We start from the raw sequence: 20115 nt of genomic DNA, 5'->3' as shown, positions 1-20115 counted from the left end.
CCGCGCCCAAGTTACAGGCCGGCCGGCCTGGCTGCGGCTCACCACCACGGCGCGCTTTAGGAGCTCCGCTTCCCGCCCCGGCCGCAGAGACGGCGCCGCTCACCCCCCTTAGAGGGTTGCCACCTGCCCGGCAGCCTGACCACGGGGTGACGTGGCAAAAGGCCGGCAAAAACCCAAAGACCCGAGCCCTGCTTACAGGGGGGTCACCCGGCACAAAGCCGGCCAGGGCACCGAAGGTCCTGGCGACACGCTGGTGCGACCACAGCCCCGGTGACAGGGAGGTCCCTTTGCCCAGAGTGCCCTTCTCCTGCCTCCTCTTGCTGCCCAGACTTCCTCCGCTCTTGGCCTGCAGCGGTACAGGACGGAGACCTCCACGCTGCTCCGCTGCCTGCTGCAAGGGCAGGAGGATGCCGTCAGGTCCGAGAGCGATGCTGGTCCCCGGCGAGAGCTGGCCACAGCACCACCCGAACCCCGGCCGCCCTCCCACCACCCACCCCGCGAAAAAACCTCGCAGATCGGCTTTCCTCACCCAGTCGGTGCTCCAGTGCTTCATGCAGGGACCGTGACAGGCTCTCATCTGCAATGGGCTCCTGGCAGCGTCCGGCGGCTCCTGGCAGCGTCCGTCAGGGCCTGGACCCTCCTCAGCCCCTGAGGTGATGGCGGTCCCTCCTCATGCAGCTCCAGTCCCCCCCCATGCGCCCTGACGCAGGTCTGCTGCCCCTCCTAGGCGACGGCACTGGCCCCCCACCCTGCAGCAGCTTTGATCCCCTGCCAAGGTGGCTCCAATCCCTCGGCCCCGAGTCGATCCATTTCTTGCTGAGGCAGCGCCGACTTGCGCTCCCCTTTCCCTCAGGCGGCCGCTCCGCCCCTCACAGCGGCGCTTTGCCCAGAGCGCGCTTCTCTTTCTTCCGCTTGCTGCCCAGACTTCCTTCGCTGCTCCTCCTGCTAACCCTTGCCTTGCACGGCCTTCCGCATGCGGTGGATGTCTCTCCCTTCTCCACCACCAAGTGCTGCAAGAGCAGGAGGGTGCCGTCAGGCCTGAGAGGGACGACGGTCCCCGGCGAGAGCCTGACACGGCACCACCCGAACCCCGGCCGCCCTCCCACACCACTATTCCTCTATACCCCCCCCCAAAAAAAAAAACCTCACAGATCGGCTTTTCTTACCCAATCGGTGCTCCGGTGCTGCCACACGTGGAGTCGCGGCGGGCGCTGGAGCTGGGCTCGGAGTCGGGCACTCTGGGCAAATGGAGCTGGGCATGCAAAACGGTGGCCACCGAGGCTGCGCCCCTGCTTACAGGGGGCTCGAGCCGCTGCCGGGACTGCAAAGTGCCCGGGACTGCAGGGCACGGGCCAGGCCCCAACTTACAGGGCAGCCCCGGTCCCAAAGGCCCACGAGGCCCCTCCTCTCCGCTACAGGGGCGCCCTGACCCGCACCCCGCTAACAGGGCCGCCACCCCACACAAGGCGCCAGCCAAGCACTATCGAGAGTGCTGGGCGCTGTCTGCCCTGAAGGCAGGTGAATCGGCAGCAGCGGCCATTTCCCAAGAGGTTCTGGGGGCTGGGGAAGCAGAACTTCCCGAGGGGGGTTCCTCATCGCTTGGGAGAAGCTGCCGCGTCACTGCGGAGCAGCTGGTTGCAAGGGGCTGGCGGCTGAGGCCCACCCGTGCTGCCTGTCCCCCTAAATCTCCCCCTGCCCTGCCGTACCCCTGTCCCCTCTCCCTCTATGCTTTAAGCCCCCAGGCCGCCGGGCACCACCAGGTGAGAAAATGGGGTCTGAGGCGGCTCAGGCCGGGGCAGGGGGCAGGAGGGAGGATAGAGGGCCGGGGGCCAGAGCACGCTGAGGGAAGGTCCCTCAGGCGGCCGGCTTCCCCGTCGTCCAGGCAGAGGAGCTGGCGCCCGACCGCGCCGTCCTTCCAGGCACCAGCTCCCGGAGAAGGAAGAAGGAAGAGGCATCCGTGGCCTGCGGAAGAAACTACGAGGCGAGGGCAAGCGAGAGGAGGAGCGGCACGCTGAAACCGGGGAAAGAGAAAGGGGCTGCAGGCAAAGGGCCCTCCCTGTCCCACGGCTGCTGTGGGACAAGAGCGTCCTGGGCAACTCTGGGAGGGTCTCGAGGACTCTGGGGCAGGTACTTGGCTCAGGGCCGTTCCCTGCGTTTCTAGAGGCTACCGCGGTTCTCGGTGAAGGGGACACAACTGCCGAGCCTTTGCCCTCGAAGGCCGGGGGCCGCAGACGCCCGCTCGCTACCCGCTCCTCCTGCCGAGGGCGGGGGACGGGCACAACCCTGCTTACAGGGCCGTCGGGTCAGAGGGCTCCACGGCTCGTGGCACTCGCCCCGAGTACGGGGCTGGCACGCTGGCAGGTCGCCAGCAGGACAGGCAGCCACCCAGGCCCAGAGAGCGGGCGGGTCACGCGGCTTGGCTCTGTCCTTGGAAAGGAGGGGCCAGCCGGGACTCGCCCTCCGCTCGCGGGCTCAGCGGGGACCGACCCCCTGTTGCTGCACGGAGCCCCTCTTTCCCTCCCGGGAAGTTTAAGCTAAGTACGCTGCAGCGATTTCAACAGGGGCCTAAACAAGAAGCTCCTTCACTCGCTCACTCGTACCGACGCGGACACAGGCAGGCACACGGACACGGACAGGGGGAAAGAAAACTTCCCAGGAGAGAGAGCGAGCTCTGTGCAGCCAATGTCTGGGGAGCCGTCCCCTCCCGCGAGCAAGAGAGCAGAGCCTCGGACCTGCCCCCCCGGACGCACGGAGCCCAGAGGGACTCAACGTGCCACGGGCCTTCGCGGGGGACCAAGGGACAAGTGCCGCGACGCGCCCCGACTCCAGGGGGTCACGCTGGCCAGGCCGCCAGCAGGCAGAAAGCCGCCAGGGCCGGGGAAACAGCCCTCCCCTGCCTACAGGGCGGGCTTGGGGGCCAGAGAGCCCCATTTGCCCCTCGGTGCGGGGACGGTGCCGCTCTCTCCTTACAGGGTCGCCCCTCTCTCCGGGCAGCCAAACCGTCGGGGCAAGGGGGCAAAAGGCCAGAGACCCGAGCCCTGCTTACAGGGAGGTCACCCGGCGCAGCGCCGGCCAGGACACCAAAGGTGCCGGCAACGGTGCCGTGGGGAGGCCCCTTTGCCCTGAGCTCCCCCCTCTCCCCCCAGCCCTCTCTTCAGCCCGCCGCTCCTCCTCTCCCTCGCTCTGGCCTCGCAGCTCCTTCACGATGCCTTGTCTTGCTTCTCGAGGAGCTGGTGCTCGGAAGGAAGGCGCAGCCAGGCGCCAGCTCCCCCACCCGGAGGACAGAGCAGAGGCCCCGGCCCTGCTGCCAGGCCCCCCCCCGCGCCCAAGTTACAGGCCGGCCGGCCTGGCTGCGGCTCACCACCACGGCGCGCTTCAGGAGCTCCGCTTCCCGCCCCGGCCGCAGAGACGGCGCCGCTCACCCCCCTTAGAGGGTTGCCACCTGCCCGGCAGCCTGACCACGGGGTGACGTGGCAAAAGGCCGGCAAAAACCCAAAGACCCGAGCCCTGCTTACAGGGGGGTCACCCGGCACAAAGCCGGCCAGGGCACCGAAGGTCCTGGCGACACGCTGGTGCGACCACAGCCCCGGTGACAGGGAGGTCCCTTTGCCCAGAGCGCCCTTCTCCTTCCTCCTCTTGCTGCCCAGACTTCCTCCGCGCCTCGTCCCGCTCCCTCTTGGCCTGCAGCGGTACAGGACGGAGACCTCCACGCCGCTCCGCAGCCTGCTGCAAGGGCAGGAGGATGCCGTCAGGTCCGAGAGCGATGCTGGTCCCCGGCGAGAGCTGGCCACAGCACCACCCGAACCCCGGCCGCCCTCCCACCACCACCACCATCCCCCCTCCCCGCGAAAAAAACTCACAGATTGGCTTTCCTCACCCAGTCCGTGCTCCAGCACTTCCTGCAGGGATGTCTACGACGGGCGCTTTTCTCCTCCGGGCTCCTGGCCGCGTTCAGCGAGGCTTGGACCCTCCACCGCCCCTGAGGCGATGGCCGTCCCTCCTCAGGCAGCTCCAGTCCCCTCTCACCGGTCCTGAGGAAGCTCCGCTCCCCCACCCCCCGCCGTTGACGACACTCCCCCCGCCAGGTGATGACACCACCCCACTTCCCCCCACCAGGCGACGACACTGCTCCCCCCCCCTCCCCCGCCGAGGCGACGACACTGCTCCCCCCCCCCTCCCCCGCCGAGGCGACGACACTGCTCCACCCCCCCCCCCGCCGAGGCGACGACACTGCTCCACCCCCCCCCCCGCCGAGGCGACGACACTGCTCCACCCCCCCCCCCGCCGAGGCGACGACACTGCTCCCCCCCCCTCCCCCGCCGAGGCGACGACACTGCTCCCCCCCCCTCCCCCGCCGAGGCGACGACACTGCTCCCCCCCCTCCCCCGCCGAGGCGACGACACTGCTCCCCCCCCCCGCCGAGGCGACGACACCGACCCCCTCTCCAAGGCGCCTCCCGTCCCGTCCCCCCCCCCCTGTTCCCAAGTCGATCCGGTACTTCCCCAGGCAGGTTCGACTCCTGCTCGCCCCTTCCCCGGGCAGGTCCCCCTCAGGCGACCGCTCCGCCCCTCACAGCGGCGCTTTGTTCAGAGCGCCCTTCTCTTTCCTCTTGCTGCCCAGACTTCCTCCGCTGCTCCTCCCGCTCGCTCTTGCCTCGCAGGTCCTTCCACACGCAGTGGACATCTCTCCCTTCTCCGCCACCAGCTGCTGCAAGGGCAGTAGTGTGCCGTCAGGTCTGAGAAGGACGCCTGTCCCCGACGAGAAGTGCCCACAGCACCACCCGAACCCCGGCCGCCCTCCAACCCCCCCCTTCCCCCCCGAAAAAAACCTCACAGATCGGCTTTTCTCACCAGAGCCGGTGCTCCAGCACTTCCTGCAGGGACGACCGCGCCGGGCACTCGTCTGCTCCAGGCACCTTGCCGCGCCTGGCGGGTCCAGGACTCTCCTGAGCCCCTCAGACAATGGCGCTCGCCCCCCCACAGGCGACTCGGGTCCACCCCCGCCCGCCCCGAGCCGAGCCGAGCCGATGAGGTCCCCGCCGAGGCGGCGCCGATCGCCGAGCAGCCTTTTCCGGGGGCGCCGCTCCCGCTCCTCTCAGGCGGCCGCGCGGCGCCTCACTGCTGCGCGCGCCGTTCCCGCCCTTCGCCTCAGGCGGCCGCGCGGCGCCTCACTGCTGCGCGCGCCGTTCCCGCCCTTCGCCTCAGGCGAAAGCTCCGCCCCTCACGTCGGCGCGCGGCGTTCCCGCCCGCCGAAAGCGTCGGGGGCGTGCCGAAAGCGTCGGGGGCGTGCCGAAAGCGTCGGGGGCGTGCCGAAAGCGTCGGGGGCGTGCCGAAAGCGTCGGGGGCGTGCCGAAAGCGTCGGGGGCGTGCCGAAAGCGTCGGGGGCGTGCCGAAAGCGTCGGGGGCGTGCCGAAAGCGTCGGGGGCGTGCCGAAAGCGTCGGGGGCGTGCCGAAAGCGTCGGGGGCGTGCCGAAAGCGTCGGGGGCGTGCCGAAAGCGTCGGGGGCGTGCCGAAAGCGTCGGGGGCGTGCCGAAAGCGTCGGGGGCGTGCCGAAAGCGTCGGGGGCGTGCCGAAAGCGTCGGGGGCGTGCCGAAAGCGTCGGGGGCGTGCCGAAAGCGTCGGGGGCGTGCCGAAAGCGTCGGGGGCGTGCCGAAAGCGTCGGGGGCGTGCCGAAAGCGTCGGGGGCGTGCCGAAAGCGTCGGGGGCGTGCCGAAAGCGTCGGGGGCGTGCCGAAAGCGTCGGGGGCGTGCCGAAAGCGCCGGGGGCGTGCCGAAAGCGCCGGGGGCGTGCCGAAAGCGCCGGGGGCGTGCCGAAAGCGCCGGGGGCGTGCCGAAAGCGCCGGGGGCGTGCCGAAAGCGCCGGGGGCGTGCCGAAAGCGCCGGGGGCGTGCCGAAAGCGCCGGGGGCGTGCCGAAAGCGCCGGGGGCGTGCCGAAAGCGCCGGGGGCGTGCCGAAAGCGCCGGGGGCGTGCCGAAAGCGCCGGGGGCGTGCCGAAAGCGCCGGGGGCGTGCCGAAAGCGCCGGGGGCGTGCCGAAAGCGCCGGGGGCGTGCCGAAAGCGCCGGGGGCGTGCCGAAAGCGCCGGGGGCGTGCCGAAAGCGCCGGGGGCGTGCCGAAAGCGCCGGGGGCGTGCCGAAAGCGCCGGGGGCGTGCCGAAAGCGCCGGGGGCGTGCCGAAAGCGCCGGGGGCGTGCCGAAAGCGCCGGGGGCGTGCCGAAAGCGCCGGGGGCGTGCCGAAAGCGCCGGGGGCGTGCCGAAAGCCGAGATACAGGAGCAGGGGCGGCCTGAGCTCGGGCACAGCGTAGAGGCGGGATTACCAGGAGGGAGGGAAATGGGCAGGCAGGCACATGGAGCGGCAGACAGGCTCGCCGAGGATAACAATGCCTGGGAACTGGCCAGAGAAAGCTGTGGGCAAAAAGAGACCCCAAAGCCGATCTGAAACAAGAACTGAACAAGGAAAATAACAGCGCTAGGTTACAGGAGAGAAAGGGAGGATGAAACAAAGGAAGGAGAGAGAGCAGGACCAAGCATCTGGAAGAAAGAAAAAGGGAGAGCTAGAAGAAGACACAAGAGGGAGTGGGAGCAGGAACGAACGAGAGCAGAAGTACAGGGAAGAAAAAACCAACAAAAATCATAGCAGCATGGGATAGAGAGGGGGCCAGGGGACAGCCCAAAACGTCCAAGAGGGGCAACAGGGCCCGAGGGTCCGCGACTCACCGCAGCTGTCGCTCTCAGCGCTGCCAGGAAAAATTTGCCAATTCAGACCCTTCTTTCTCCTTCTCTCCTCCCTTCCTTTTCTGGAGGTGCAGTCGCTCAGCTGCCCTCCACCTCAAAGAACACGCGGGTGTCTCTCGGCTCTTACAAAACGCAGCTTCCTGCACGTGTGGCCTCGCTCGCACGCTGCGCGGCCGTACCGCGCTCTGGGTGACGCGCACGGACCCTGATCGCACGCTGGCGGTCCGGCCCGCTGCGGACTGTACAGAGGGCTCCTGCCTCGCCCAGAGAGGCAGGCTCTCTCTTCCTGCAGTGGAAGGCAGCTGCTGCCCACATGCCCTTGATTTTCTTCTTTCCCTTTCTCAGGCCTCTGCAGCTTCAGCTGTGGCAGCTCCTGTCCACAGCCAGAAAACGTCCCAGGGGCCTGTCCCTTCTCACCTCTCTGCTGCGAGGAGCACAAGGGCAGGCAGAGAACCCCACACAGTTCTGAAGTGGGTCCAGTCGACAGCATCCCCAGGGAAGGAACAGGCAAGCGCGGCCCCGGTGAGGCCTCTGGGAGAAGGTGAAGCGACTGCCGTTATTCCCGTAGATCGCCCCTGGCCGGAGCCCCCCTTCCACAGGGGCTCCTGCGGAGGCGCCAAGGGCCGGCTTGCCGCCATCCCCGCGGGGCTCGGGGGTGACCTGGGGCTACGGGACGGGATTCAGGGTAGAGGTGCGAGACCTGGGGCCAGGACACGGTGCGGGCAAGGCCAGTGCCAGCTCAAGGGGAGCTCTGGCAAGCTGGGGAGGCACCCGGCACCAACCCCCGGGGGACACCCATCTTCTTCCCCTCTGCCTTTGTCCCAGCCCTCGGGTAACTCCCTGGGGCTCCCCCGGCCCGGTTCACCTCCAGGAGAGCCGAGGCCTGACACAGCAGGCGGTGTGAAGCTTCCTGCCCCACCGCTGCCGTGTGGCCAGCGGGCAGGAGGGGCCCCCACACCTGCCAAAGGGGCGGGCCGGCCTCACCGGCGGCCTCGGCCCTCGCCCACCACCAGGAATCACGCCCAGCAAGCCTCACGTTGCGGCAGCAGGAAGGCGGCTCTGGCGGTGCCGCACACCTGTGCGGGGCCGGCGCTGCAGTCCTGCCCTTCGCGCACCGAGCGCCCGCCGGCAGCGTGACGTGGGGCGGCGGCGGCATTTCCTTACCAGGAGGGGGCACCGAGCGTGGCCGCACCCCCCCACGGGCATCGGAGCATCGCACTGACGTTGCTGGCGGGCGGCAGCGTGGGGCACGGGGCCACCTCTGTGTCGCCCACCGACAGCACCGTGTGGCGTTTGCCAGGCAGCGGCGGTGAGCGCGGGCGAGCGCCACCCCCCGCGCGAGCGGCGGCCGAGCGGCACGTCACTGCGCACACGCTCTCGAGGAACGGGCACGACGCTTGGCGGGGAGCAGCTGGAAGCCCCCGGGAACCCACGTGAAAGCGGCAACAAAACTATCCCTCGTGCTGCGCCACAGGGGCCGCGGCGGTAGCGAGGACTGCGCCGCGCTACGGGCGCCCACGAGCGGTGCGGCTGCCTGGCAGCCGAGTCTGCAGAACCTACAGCTCCTGGCACGCGCTGGCCAACGCGGCACGGCCGCCTGCACGCCAAGCGCTGTAAGACCCCGCATCCCAGCGTGACCCAGGGAACCAACGCGGCTGGCCAGAAACCCCACACGCCAGGACCACAGCTCCCGCTGGGTTGCGAGAGGCAGTTTTCTCTGCTTTCTGACCCTGCAGCAACACCGTTGCTCACCCCTCCGAACCCCCACCAGTGCACCCAGAAGCCTCACCACCGGCTCGGGGCAGCCCCTGCCACCACCTCCAACGCTGCCACCCTGCAGGCACCGCCATCCTCCCCAGGAGCTGCCAGCTGATGGCACGGCTCCACTCACCTTCTCCCTCGGTGCAGCCAGGGCCCAGCAATGCTCAGCGACTGCTCTGCTCCTCCCTTGGTTGACACCGACCCCTCCGACGGCTGCCTTGCTCTTAACAGCAGCACCCGCCCCTCCACCCGGAGCAAGCCCTTTACAGGGAGGGGCCGCTGCCATCAGCCTCACTGCCCACACCTGGGGCCCCTCCAGCCCCAGCCCACAGCTGGAGGCCATCACCCACCCCCACAGAGCATCATCACCCCTCCCAGCCCCTCACCTGGGGCAAAGGAAGCACAAAAGGCAGCCGGCAGCCAGCAAGTGTTTATTCAGTCACACACAGAACAAGTCCCAGAAGGGAGTGAGTCTGCTCCGGGGCTCAGGGCCCCTAATGCTGCCCCTGCCCCTGGCACACCTTGGCGCTTGTTCCCGGAGCCACGCTCCTCAGTCCAGCCGGGAACAGTCAGTCGGTTCCTGGAGCAACAAGCTGCAGGGCAGAGCTGGAAACTGCCAAACATGAGGAGAAAGATGCAGGACACAAGAAGACAGAAGAAAGGTGGCAGCTAGCTGACTAGTACAGGGGTAGAGAGAAAACAAGAGATGAGCAATGGGGCGGTGAGAGGATGGGGACAGGGAACCCAGCGTGGATATGCAGAAAAAAAAGCAGCAGGGAGAGAAGAAAACAGGCAGCAGAAAGAAGGAGGAGGAGCAGGACAGAAACCAACAAAGAAGGACGAGGAGCAGCATAGAGATGCAGAAAAAAAAAAAGCTGGGATGGGTGGCACAACAGACATGGAGGGGAAAAAAAAAAAGGGGGGGAGCAGGGAGCTAGACCAAGCAAGATGGAAGAAAGACCAAAAAGCTCCAGAGAACAGGGCACAGAGGGAGGAAAAAGCAACAGCGATGGGGAGTCAGGACAGCAAACCATGGGAAGGAACACAAAACAAATCACATCGCTACATGTGACAGGGCAGAGAAGGAAGAATTAGGAAACAGGGACAGAGACACAGAAAAAGAGAGACCTGGAGCCAAAAACTAATCCTGATGCATACAGAAAGAAGGGGGGTGGGGGTGGGGGGGTGTATTCTAAAACAGGGGAAACAGAGACAGAGAGATGGAGAAAAGACAAAAGCAACAGACTACAAGGCATCGAGAGAGGAATTACTGAATAGTAACAGAGCGCCAGCCAGAAACAGGCCACAAAGCAGCAAAGATCACAGGGGGTACGGGGCACAGAGGAAGGAATTCGCAAACCCGGCACAAGGAGCCAGACAGAGAGAGAGCAAGGCAAAAATTAAATGGTGAAAAGAGACAGACCGCAGGGCAGAGGGAGGAATTGATAAACAGGGACAGGGCACCCGACAGAGCATGATGGAGAACAGGGAAAAAAAAAAATAGCAGCAAGCTACAGGGAAGAGGGAGGAATTAAAGAACAGTGACTGGAAGACAGACAGCGACACATGGAGAGAGAGAAGACAAAAGAGCGATGGGCAACAAGATGGATAGGGAGGAAATGAAAAACAGCAGAAGGGAGTCAGCCAGAGAGAAAGACACCGAGGAAAAAGGCCAGACAGTCTATGAGGGACGGAGGTAGGAATGAAAAACGGGGGACAGGGAGCAGGAAAGAGAGAGATGGAGATCGCAGGGAATAGCAGCGGGTGCAGGAAGAAGAAAGGGGCATCAATAGGAACAGGGAGCTGGACAGAGAGGGATGGAGAAAGGCAACAAGAGCGGCAGGGTACAGGGCAGAGAAAGGGAAGACCTACAAGATGGGGACAGGGAGATGCTCCAAGCAAGACGGAAGATACAGGTGAGCAAAAAAAGTTGAGCAGCACCAGAAAGAGAGGAGTCTAGGAGAAAGACAGGGAGGGACCAGGCCACACAAGAGGGATGAGAGGGGCCCAAGAGCTCGGGACTTACTGCAGTTCTCCGCGCTGCCAGGAGAATTTGACAGGTCAGACTCCTCCTTCTGTTTGCCTTCTCCCTTCCTCTTCTACAGCTCCAGGTGCCTGGCTGTCCTCCACTTATGAGAATATGTAGGTGTCTCACAGCTCTTACGAGATGAGGCCTGCTAGACACAGAACCTCATTCAATCACACACTACATGCAGGAGTAGGACAGAGGAAAGAGAGAGAAACCGAGAAGTGAGGAGCAGAACGGAAGGATCGAGAGAGAAATGGACTGAGGAGTGATGCAAAAGGTACAGAACAAGCAGTCAGAAGTGCAGACAGAAAAAGAAAAGGGAGCAGCAAGACAAGAGAGAGAAAGTGAGAGAGAAAGGGGGAGCAAGGCAGAAGAAAAGAAAGAAAAGATATAGAGAAGAAGAAAAAAAAAATCACAGCATGGGAAAGAGAAGGGCGGGAAGGGACTGGGACATACAAGGGGGGCGACAGGGCCCCGAGGGCCCGGGACTCACCGCGGCTCTCGCTCCCGGCACTGCCGGGAGAACTGGACAGGTCAGATGCTTCTTTCTCCTTCCTTCCTCCTGCCCCTCCTCTTCTTCTGAAACTCCACTCGCCCGGCTGACCTCCCCCTAAAAGAATACGCGGGTGTCTCTCGGCTCTTACAAGACGTGGCTTCCGACACACGCAGCCTCGCTCGCTCGCTCGCTCCGCGGCCGTTCCGCGCCTGGGTCCGGCCCGCTGCGGACTGTGCAGAGGGCTCCTCGCTCACCCGGAGAGGCAGGCGCTCTCCTCCTGCAGGGCGAGGCGGCTGCTGCCCACATGCCCTTGACGTTCTCCTTCCTTCCCTTTCTCCGGCCCCTCCAGCTCCAGCCGCGGCGGCTCCCGCCCCGCTGCCCGCGGCCGGGAAGGCTCGGCTCCGCCCGTCCCTTCTGGCCCCCGAGCCGTGAGAAGCGCCAGGCCGGGCAGAGACACCCCACGCCAGCCCGAGCTGGGCGCAGCCGGCGGCATCCCCGGGGCAGGAACGGACACGCGCGGCCCCAGCGCGGCCTCGGGAGGGGGCACGGAGGCGGCAGGGACCCTTATTGCCGCGGACCGGACCGGCCGCAGCCCCAACACTCACCTCCGCCGCGCACGCGCACTCCCGGGAGACGCCGCCGCCGCGCATGCGCACCCCCGGGCCGGGGGCACACCGCGTCTCGGGGAGCCGCGGGCAGCCCGCGGGAAACCGCCACAAAACCGCGTCTCGGGCCGCGCCGCGGGGCCGCGCCGGTACCGAGGGCTGTGCCGTGCCGCGCGCGCCCGCCAGCGCCGCGGCTGCGGGGAACCGAGAGCGCAGAAACTGCAGCTCCCGGCGTGCCCCGGGGAGCCAACATGGCCGACCGGAAGCCCCCTGCACCTGACTACGGCTCCCGCCGCGCCGCCCGCGCACCCGGAAGCCCGGCCGAGCGCAGCCCCGCGCGGCTCCGGGCAGCGCCGCCGCCGCCCGGCCCCGACGCGGAGCGGCCTCCGCCCCCGGTCCCGCCGCACCTTTCCCCGCAGCCGCCCGGCCCCGCTCCTGCCTCGGCTCGCACCGGCTCCTCCTCCAGCACCGGCCCCGGACAGGGAGGGGTCGCTGCCTGCAGCCTCCCTGCCCGCCCCTGCGGCTCCTCCGGCCCGGCCCACGCTCCCCCCCCCCCCCCCCCCCCGGTAACTATAGCGACCAGCACCGTTAATAAACGCCGGAGATGCCCGTCGCTCCTCCGAGCTCGCGCTCTATGGGCCGCCGGTCCTCCGGTCGCGGGGCCGCCGCCGCGCACGCGCACTCCGGGGGCCGCCCGGCGCAGCCGCACGCCGCAGGTCGCCTCTCCCCGCCGGGGGAACCTTCCCCGGCCAGCGGGAGCAGCCGCTGGGCGAGACCGCTCCGGTGCGCGGGCCGACGGGACCAACGCTGCCAAATCTTATAACCCCCCGGAGAGGGAGGAGCTCCGGCACGGCCGCAGCGCAGGGCAGCGCAGTCTCGCCTTGTGACCCAGAACTCAGCGGGGTGACCGAAGTGTCGGTCAGAGCAGCCTCAGGGCTCTTCGGACGGGTGGAAGGGGGAGGAAAGCCTGTGACAACGCGACACGGGAGCGCAGAGTTGTTTTAAGGACGAAACAGCGTAACTTCGGTCCCTGGGAGACCAGTACAGTAACTATTAAAAGCACACGTATTGTTAGATATTTTTCCTAAACTCACATTTATCCAATTTAGTTTTTCAAATCCTGGTGATAGCAGAAATAGTTTTTTAAAAAAACCCAGATAAATCCAGGAACATTTCTGCCCGCGTTCAGCCGCTCTTCTGGAGCGTACGCTAGGAGCTGGAGAACCCGAGCAAGCTGTCTGATTATATTTACGGCAGCTCTGGCCCCGACAGCTCCCCCGTCCGTCCCCTTGCCAGGAACTAGCGCCGCGGCGGCTACAGCTCAGCCCAAAGCCAAACCGACACCGACCTCGGCTCTGGAAAGCGCCACCTCATCTCCCCCCGTTTTGCTGATTAGGGATATCAATTCAACTCAGACACCGGAGTGAAAGGAGCAGGCGTATTTTATTAGAAATAACTAAATAACAGAAGAATATGGAAAACACGCAGTCAGGAAAGACGGAATAGTGCACTCACACAGATAGGAAAATACAGGGTAACGCATCAAATCCTGACTGCCTGAGAGAGAGGGAACAGCGATTAAAAAAGATCCCTCAGCACCTGCACCCGTTGCCATCACCCAGACCCGCAGGCAGCCCCGGTTACAGCGAGGGTTTGCAGAGCCTTTCCCGGCAAGTGGGAAACCCTACGCGGTGCGTCCACCCGTAGGTGAGGCCTCCAAAGTCGCTGTGAGCGGGTCCACCATTCTATACCCCAAAATCGGCAAGCCAGAAGAGCTGGCACCTTGGTTTGGAGCGGAAATATCTGGTTTCAATCTCACATTAGATTCCCCCGGAGCCTGGCCAGGGCTCAGGGGAGAAGCTAAGGGAGCTCCTCTGCTTACCCAGGCAGACTAGGTGCAAGGGCTCACGTCAGGCCACAGGGCCAGACTACGGTCTCCACGACCCGGTTATTTTATCCCCACACAAAGAAAGATAAATGTACATTCAAGAGAGCCACGTCTTCCACACCTGTTTCACTAACGATGACATACTGAGTGAGCAGCTTCGGCTCAGGGCCTGTTGTTCAGGCTTCGATACTTCCACTTTTTACATCGGAATAGGTGGTTGGTTATCACTTAGTAAAATACCTGTTAGCACAATGGTTAACAGTTACAAAATACACAGGACTCGTCTACAAGTCAACTCTGGCTTGGCCCTATTGTCCAAGCCTTAGCGCTTCACCCCGAGAGTCCCCTTGCAAGCAGCCAGGACCAACACACGCCGCAAACATTCCAGCGGCTGCCAAAGGTTAAAATCCCACGCGCAGCGCCACGTGGCAGGCAGCGGTTAAAGCCGAGTTGGGCAGAAAAGGAGCTAAATGGGGAACACGCAGTTGGAGAAAGCATCTGATTGAGTACTTGCTCACGAGGCAAAGAAAACATCCCCAAAGGGGCAGGGACGCTGGAGGCGACCACAGCCCAGGTGACAGGGAGATCCCCTGCCCAGGAGGGCTTTCTCTCGCCTCTTTGCCGGACCGCTGCCGCTACTCCTCCCGCTCGCTCTTGCCTCGCAGGTCCTTCTGCACGCGGTGGATGTCTCTCCCTTCTTCTCCACGACCAACTGCTGCAAGAGCAGGAGAATGCCATCAGGTCTGAGAGCGACGACGGTCCTGGGTGAGAGCTGGCCACAGCACCACCTGAACACCGGCCGCCCTCACACAGCCCTATACCCCCGCCCCCCCGAAAAAACCTCACAGATCGGCTTTTCTTACCCAATCGGTGCTCCGGTGCTGCCACACGTGGAGTCGCGGCGGGCGCTGGAGCTGGGCTCGGAGTCGGGCACTCTGGGCAAACGGAGCTGGGCATGCAGAGCGGCGGCCACCGAGGCTGCGCCCCTGCTTACAGGGGGCTCGAGCCGCTGCCGGGACTGCAAAGTGCCCGGGACTGCAGGGCACGGGCCAGGCCCCGACTTACAGGGCAGCCCCGGTCCCAAAGGCCCACGAGGCCCCTCCTCTCCGCTACAGGGGCGCCCTGACCCGCACCCCGCTAACAGGGCCGCCACCCCACACAAGGCGCCAGCCAAGCACTATCGAGAGTGCTGGGCGCTGTCTGCCCTGAAGGCAGGTGAATCGGCAGCAGCGGCCCTTTCCCAAGAGGTTCTGGGGGCTGGGGAAGCAGAACTTCCCGAGGGGGGTTCCTCATCGCTTGGGAGAAGCTGCCGCGTCACTGCGGAGCAGCTGGTTGCAAGGGGCTGGCGGCTGAGGCCCACCCGTGCTGCCTGTCCCCCTAAATCTCCCCCTGCCCTGCCGTACCCCTGTCCCCTCTCCCTCTATGCTTTAAGCCCCCAGGCCGCCGGGCACCACCAGGTGAGAAAATGGGGTCTGAGGCGGCTCAGGCCGGGGCAGGGGGCAGGAGGGAGGGCCAGGGGCCAGAGCACGCTGAGGGAAGGTCCCTCAGGCGGCCGGCTTCCCCGTCGTCCAGGCAGAGGAGCTGGCGCCCGACCGCGCCGTCCTTCCAGGCACCAGCTCCCGGAGAAGGAAGAGGCATCCGTGGCCTGCGGAAGAAACTACGAGGCGAGGGCAAGCGAGAGGAGGAGCGGCACGCTGAAACCGGGGAAAGAGAAAGGGGCTGCGGGCAAAGGGCCCTCCCTGTCACCACGGCTGCTGTGGGACAAGAGCATCCTGGGCGCTTTTGGGAGGGTCTCGAGGACTCTGGGGCAGGTACTTGGCTCAGGGCCGTTCCCTGCGTTTCTAGAGGCTACCGCGGTTCTCGGTGAAGGGGACACAACTGCCGAGCCTTTGCCCTCGAAGGCCGGGGGCCGCAGACGCCCGCTCGCTACCCGCTCCTCCTGCCGAGGGCGGGGGACGGGCACAACCCTGCTTACAGGGCCGTCGGGTCAGAGGGCTCCACGGCTCGTGGCACTCGCCCCGAGTACGGGGCCGGCACGCTGGCAGGTCGCCAGCAGGACAGGCAGCCACCCAGGCCCAGAGAGCGGGCGGGTCACGCGTCGGCCGTGCTACGACCGCGCGGCTTGGCTCCGTCCTTGGAAAGGAGGGGCCAGCCGGGACTCGCCCTCCGCTCGCAGGCTCAGCGGGGACCGACCCCCTGTTGCTGCACGGAGCCCCTCTTTCCCTCCCGGGAAGTTTAAGCTAAGTACGCTGCAGCGATTTCAACAGGGGCCTAAACAAGAAGCTCCTTCACTCGCTCACTCGCACCGACGCGGACACAGGCAGGCACACGGACACGGACAGGGGGAAAGAAAACTTCCCAGGAGAGAGAGCGAGCTCTGTGCAGCCAATGTCTGGGGAGCCGTCCCCTCCCGCGAGCAAGAGAGCAGAGCCTCGGACCTGTCCCCCCGGACGCACGGAGCCCAGAGGGACTCAACGTGCCACGGGCCTTCGCGGGGGACCAAGGGACAAGTGCCGCGACGCGCCCCGACTCCAGGGGGTCACGCTGGCCAGGCCGCCAGCAGGCAGAAGGCCGCCAGGGCCGGGGAAACAGCCCTCCCCTGCCTACAGGGCGGGCTTGGGGGCCAGAGAGCCCCATTTGCCCCTCGGTGCGGGGACGGTGCCGCTCTCTCCTTACAGGGTCGCCCCTCTCTCCGGGCAGCCAAACCGTCGGGGCAAGGGGGCAAAAGGCCAGAGACCCGAGCCCTGCTTACAGGGAGGTCACCCGGCGCAGCGCCGGCCAGGACACCAAAGGTGCCGGCAACGGTGCCGTGGGGAGGCCCCTTTGCCCTGAGCTCCCCCCTCTCCCCCCAGCCCTCTCTTCAGCCCGCCGCTCCTCCTCTCCCTCGCTCTGGCCTCGCAGCTCCTTCACGATGCCTTGTCTTGCTTCTCGAGGAGCTGGTGCTCGGAAGGAAGGCGCAGCCAGGCGCCAGCTCCCCCACCCGGAGGACAGAGCAGAGGCCCCGGCCCCGCTGCCAGGCCCCCCCCCGCGCCCAAGTTACAGGCCGGCCGGCCTGGCTGCGGCTCACCACCACGGCGCGCTTTAGGAGCTCCGCTTCCCGCCCCGGCCGCAGAGACGGCGCCGCTCACCCCCCTTAGAGGGTTGCCACCTGCCCGGCAGCCTGACCACGGGGTGACGTGGCAAAAGGCCGGCAAAAACCCAAAGACCCGAGCCCTGCTTACAGGGGGGTCACCCGGCACAAAGCCGGCCAGGGCACCGAAGGTCCTGGCGACACGCTGGTGCGACCACAGCCCCGGTGACAGGGAGGTCCCTTTGCCCAGAGTGCCCTTCTCCTGCCTCCTCTTGCTGCCCAGACTTCCTCCGCTCTTGGCCTGCAGCGGTACAGGACGGAGACCTCCACGCTGCTCCGCTGCCTGCTGCAAGGGCAGGAGGATGCCGTCAGGTCCGAGAGCGATGCTGGTCCCCGGCGAGAGCTGGCCACAGCACCACCCGAACCCCGGCCGCCCTCCCACCACCCACCCCGCGAAAAAACCTCGCAGATCGGCTTTCCTCACCCAGTCGGTGCTCCAGTGCTTCGTGCAGGGACCGTGACAGGCTCTCATCTGCAATGGGCTCCTGGCAGCGTCCGGCGGCTCCTGGCAGCGTCCGTCAGGGCCTGGACCCTCCTCAGCCCCTGAGGTGATGGCGGTCCCTCCTCATGCAGCTCCAGTCCCCCCCCATGCGCCCTGACGCAGGTCTGCTGCCCCTCCTAGGCGACGGCACTGGCCCCCCACCCTGCAGCAGCTTTGATCCCCTGCCAAGGTGGCTCCAATCCCTCGGCCCCGAGTCGATCCATTTCTTGCTGAGGCAGCGCCGACTTGCGCTCCCCTTTCCCTCAGGCGGCCGCTCCGCCCCTCACAGCGGCGCTTTGCCCAGAGCGCGCTTCTCTTTCTTCCGCTTGCTGCCCAGACTTCCTTCGCTGCTCCTCCTGCTAACCCTTGCCTTGCACGGCCTTCCGCATGCGGTGGATGTCTCTCCCTTCTCCACCACCAAGTGCTGCAAGAGCAGGAGGGTGCCGTCAGGCCTGAGAGGGACGACGGTCCCCGGCGAGAGCCTGACACGGCACCACCCGAACCCCGGCCGCCCTCCCACACCACTATTCCTCTATACCCCCCCCCAAAAAAAAAAACCTCACAGATCGGCTTTTCTTACCCAATCGGTGCTCCGGTGCTGCCACACGTGGAGTCGCGGCCGGCGCTGGAGCTGGGCTCGGAGTCGGGCACTCTGGGCAAATGGAGCTGGGCATGCAAAACGGTGGCCACCGAGGCTGCGCCCCTGCTTACAGGGGGCTCGAGCCGCTGCCGGGACTGCAAAGTGCCCGGGACTGCAGGGCACGGGCCAGGCCCCAACTTACAGGGCAGCCCCGGTCCCAAAGGCCCACGAGGCCCCTCCTCTCCGCTACAGGGGCGCCCTGACCCGCACCCCGCTAACAGGGCCGCCACCCCACACAAGGCGCCAGCCAAGCACTATCGAGAGTGCTGGGCGCTGTCTGCCCTGAAGGCAGGTGAATCGGCAGCAGCGGCCATTTCCCAAGAGGTTCTGGGGGCTGGGGAAGCAGAACTTCCCGAGGGGGGTTCCTCATCGCTTGGGAGAAGCTGCCGCGTCACTGCGGAGCAGCTGGTTGCAAGGGGCTGGCGGCTGAGGCCCACCCGTGCTGCCTGTCCCCCTAAATCTCCCCCTGCCCTGCCGTACCCCTGTCCCCTCTCCCTCTATGCTTTAAGCCCCCAGGCCGCCGGGCACCACCAGGTGAGAAAATGGGGTCTGAGGCGGCTCAGGCCGGGGCAGGGGGCAGGAGGGAGGATAGAGGGCCGGGGGCCAGAGCACGCTGAGGGAAGGTCCCTCAGGCGGCCGGCTTCCCCGTCGTCCAGGCAGAGGAGCTGGCGCCCGACCGCGCCGTCCTTCCAGGCACCAGCTCCCGGAGAAGGAAGAAGGAAGAGGCATCCGTGGCCTGCGGAAGAAACTACGAGGCGAGGGCAAGCGAGAGGAGGAGCGGCACGCTGAAACCGGGGAAAGAGAAAGGGGCTGCAGGCAAAGGGCCCTCCCTGTCCCACGGCTGCTGTGGGACAAGAGCGTCCTGGGCAACTCTGGGAGGGTCTCGAGGACTCTGGGGCAGGTACTTGGCTCAGGGCCGTTCCCTGCGTTTCTAGAGGCTACCGCGGTTCTCGGTGAAGGGGACACAACTGCCGAGCCTTTGCCCTTGAAGGCCGGGGGCCGCAGACGCCCGCTCGCTACCCGCTCCTCCTGCCGAGGGCGGGGGACGGGCACAACCCTGCTTACAGGGCCGTCGGGTCAGAGGGCTCCACGGCTCGTGGCACTCGCCCCGAGTACGGGGCTGGCACGCTGGCAGGTCGCCAGCAGGACAGGCAGCCACCCAGGCCCAGAGAGCGGGCGGGTCATGCGGCTTGGCTCTGTCCTTGGAAAGGAGGGGCCAGCCGGGACTCGCCCTCCGCTCGCGGGCTCAGCGGGGACCGACCCCCTGTTGCTGCACGGAGCCCCTCTTTCCCTCCCGGGAAGTTTAAGCTAAGTACGCTGCAGCGATTTCAACAGGGGCCTAAACAAGAAGCTCCTTCACTCGCTCACTCGTACCGACGCGGACACAGGCAGGCACACGGACACGGACAGGGGGAAAGAAAACTTCCCAGGAGAGAGAGCGAGCTCTGTGCAGCCAATGTCTGGGGAGCCGTCCCCTCCCGCGAGCAAGAGAGCAGAGCCTCGGACCTGCCCCCCCGGACGCACGGAGCCCAGAGGGACTCAACGTGCCACGGGCCTTCGCGGGGGACCAAGGGACAAGTGCCGCGACGCGCCCCGACTCCAGGGGGTCACGCTGGCCAGGCCGCCAGCAGGCAGAAAGCCGCCAGGGCCGGGGAAACAGCCCTCCCCTGCCTACAGGGCGGGCTTGGGGGCCAGAGAGCCCCATTTGCCCCTCGGTGCGGGGACGGTGCCGCTCTCTCCTTACAGGGTCGCCCCTCTCTCCGGGCAGCCAAACCGTCGGGGCAAGGGGGCAAAAGGCCAGAGACCCGAGCCCTGCTTACAGGGAGGTCACCCGGCGCAGCGCCGGCCAGGACACCAAAGGTGCCGGCAACGGTGCCGTGGGGAGGCCCCTTTGCCCTGAGCTCCCCCCTCTCCCCCCAGCCCTCTCTTCAGCCCGCCGCTCCTCCTCTCCCTCGCTCTGGCCTCGCAGCTCCTTCACGATGCCTTGTCTTGCTTCTCGAGGAGCTGGTGCTCGGAAGGAAGGCGCAGCCAGGCGCCAGCTCCCCCACCCGGAGGACAGAGCAGAGGCCCCGGCCCCGCTGCCAGGCCCCCCCCCGCGCCCAAGTTACAGGCCGGCCGGCCTGGCTGCGGCTCACCACCACGGCGTGCTTCAGGAGCTCCGCTTCCCGCCCCGGCCGCAGAGACGGCGCCGCTCACCCCCCTTAGAGGGTTGCCACCTGCCCGGCAGCCTGACCACGGGGTGACGTGGCAAAAGGCCGGCAAAAACCCAAAGACCCGAGCCCTGCTTACAGGGGGGTCACCCGGCACAAAGCCGGTCAGGGCACCAAACGTCTTGGCGACACGCTGGTGCGACCA

General features: G+C 66.4%; 1 long non-coding RNA gene across 2 annotated transcripts; it reads right to left on the bottom strand.

Moving 5' to 3' along the window:
- Positions 1-8918: 8918 nt before the first annotated feature.
- Positions 8919-11126, bottom strand: LOC141960470 (uncharacterized). 2 transcript variants are annotated; one of them, XR_012633643.1, is made up of 3 exons: positions 11014-11126; positions 10518-10668; positions 8919-9104 (listed from the first exon to the last, which is right to left on the bottom strand). It is a non-coding gene; the product is annotated as an uncharacterized LOC141960470 (long non-coding RNA). The 2 variants fall into 2 exon arrangements; XR_012633644.1 differs by having other exon boundaries at positions 10518-10665.
- Positions 11127-20115: the final 8989 nt, after the last annotated feature.

This window comes from Athene noctua, chromosome 5 (genome assembly GCF_965140245.1).
Source record: "Athene noctua chromosome 5, bAthNoc1.hap1.1, whole genome shotgun sequence".
Classification (NCBI taxonomy): Eukaryota; Metazoa; Chordata; class Aves; order Strigiformes; family Strigidae; genus Athene; species Athene noctua.
Note: the sequence above shows the minus strand (reverse complement) of the source record. Positions and strands in the feature narration are given on the sequence as shown.